Raw genomic sequence first — 2,612 nt, forward strand, 5'->3', positions numbered from 1 at the left:
TTCACAAACAGTTTAACCAAACTGTTAACATAGCCAGTATACATATTATACATTCTCAATCATTGGTCATCAGTGAAATGCAAATTAAAATTACAGTGAAATATCATACACATCCCCCAGGCTGTCTACAATGAGAAAGACCTCCAAAGGTATTGGCAAGGAATTGGAACACCTGGAACTCTCAGGCACTGTTGATAGATGGGTAAATTGGCTCAATCATTGAGGAAAGTTAACTGGCTTACATCATCATAAGAAATGCAAAAGCACATTCATACAAGCTTTTTCTGTAATAACCCAAACTGGAAAAGCCCAAACATTTATCAATAATAGTATGGACAAATAAGTTGTATTTTTAAAAAAAATTTTTTTACATTTATTTATTTTTGAGACAGAGCGTGAGCGGGGGAGGGGCAGAGAGAGAAGGAGACACAGAATCCGCAACAGGCTCCAGGTTCTGAGAGAGCTGTCAGCACAGAACCTGATGTGGGGCTTGAACCCACGAACCATGAGATCATGACCTGAGCGGAAGTCAGATGCTTAACTGACTGAGCCACCCAGGTGCCCCCAAATAAGTTGTATTTTAATCATACAAAGGAACAACATTCATCAGTGGGTGGTGACAGAAGTCAGATTAGTTTTGTCAACTTTGAATTTTATTTAAATGGGATCATGCAACATGCATTCTGTATACCCAGCATCGATAATGTGGAGGCACATTCATGTTGTTGCATATAGAAATACTACATTTTTTCTCATTGCTGAATAGCGTATTTTTTGTGTGACCTTCTATTTGTTCTGCGTTTCTATATGTGTGTGTGTACATTTGTATATGTAAATAGTATATAAATATTCTATATGTATGATATAAAATATACTAAATACACATTTTTGTGCTATGTTATTTTATGCATATAATATGCATATAAAAGAAAAATGTGCATGTGGCTCCACAACTGGGGACACTGACAGCTCTATGTGCCCAACCCAACTTCTTTCACGATGTCTACTGTTCACAAAATTCTCTGTGAGCTCAGTCTGGAGGGTGATCACTCCATGCCCCAAGTGCATACGAGTCGGTCAAAGCATACACCAATTTTGATGCTGAGCATGATGCTCTGAACATTGAAATGGCCTCAAGACCAAAAGTGTGGGTGAGGTCACCATTGTCAAGATTTTGACAAACCTCGGCGATGAATGGAGGGAGGATATTGCCTTTGCCCACAAGAGAAGGACCAAAAAGGAATTTGCATCAGCACTGAAGTCAGCCTTGTTCAGCCACCTGGAGACTGATTTTTTGGGTCTATTTAAAACACCTGCTCAGTATGATGCTTCTTAGCTGAATGCCTCCCTGAAGGGGCTGGGGACTGATGAAGGCTCCCTCATTGAGATCATCTGCTTGAGGACCAACCAGGAGCTTCAGGAAATTAAAAATCTACAAGGAAATGTACAAGACTCATCTAGAGACCCCATAATTTCTGACACATCTGGCAACGTCCACAATTGGATGGTTGCCCTCACAAAAGGTAGAAAAGCAGAGGATGGCTCTGTCATTGATTATGAACTGTTTGTCCAAGATGCTCAGATCTCTATGATGCTGGAGTGAAGAGGAAAGGAACTCACGTCCCCAAGTGCATCAGCATCATGACCAACAGGAACGTCACTTCCAGAAAGGATTTGACAGGTACAAGAGCGGCAGCCCTTATGACATGCTGGAGAGCATCAAGAAGGATGTCCAAGGATACCTGGGAAATGCTTTCCAGAACCTGGTCCAGTACATTCAGAACAAGCTCCTGTATTTTGCTGACTGGCTGTATGACTCCATGAAGGGCAAGAGGACTCACAAGAAAGTCCTGATTATTAGAATCACGGTCTCTCACAGTGATGTGGACATGTTGCAAATTAGGTCTGAATTCGAGAGAAAGTATGGCTAGTCCCTGTACTGCTGCATCCAACAAGACACGAAGAGTGACTACCAGAAAGCACCTGCTGTACCTGTGTGGTGGGGATGACTAAGGCCCACGAAGGTGTGAGGGTCCAGGGTGGTGCTCTTTCATTTCCAGAAAACAGTTCTAGAAAATAGCTTGTGACTAACAGTCCCTTTGTGGGACTGTGAGGATGACATTGACATTTCCCCTGCTCCATCCTTCTTTCAGTTGATGGAGCACTACCTGCCTCTCATACCTAGTCTTTCCTTTTAGCCAAAGAAATGAACATGCCAACAAGCTGGAAGCGAAATCTATGATGTGAAACACTTTGCCTCCCGTGTACTGTGTCATAAACAGATGAATAAACTGAATTTTACCTTATAAAAAAATAAAAGTAAAATGTGCATGTATACATATAATAGGTATAATATATAATAAAATGCATACAAATATAAGATGTATATAACAATCATTTATTTTAAAATATTATTGTGTTAATATTCTGACGTTCACGTTAAATAAAATACTAGACCAGAATAGTTATGATTGGCCAGTTAAGAGTTAATTACATGCTATGAAAAAATAAAGGAATCAGTGAAATCTGTCTGGGTTTGCTTTCAAGCAAACAATGTAGGGACCAAAGGCAGGCTGCCCCAGGATGGGCTACTTTGGCATGAACACTATATT

At 40.4% G+C, this 2,612-nt stretch overlaps 1 pseudogene; it reads left to right on the forward strand.

Annotated features, from left to right (window-relative positions):
* Positions 1–903: 903 nt before the first annotated feature.
* LOC122488974 lies at positions 904–2,013 on the forward strand (annotated as a pseudogene).
* The last annotated feature ends 599 nt before the right edge of the window (positions 2,014–2,612 follow it).

Source organism: Prionailurus bengalensis, chromosome B2 (genome assembly GCF_016509475.1).
Source record: "Prionailurus bengalensis isolate Pbe53 chromosome B2, Fcat_Pben_1.1_paternal_pri, whole genome shotgun sequence".
In the NCBI taxonomy this organism is placed as follows: domain Eukaryota; kingdom Metazoa; phylum Chordata; class Mammalia; order Carnivora; family Felidae; genus Prionailurus; species Prionailurus bengalensis.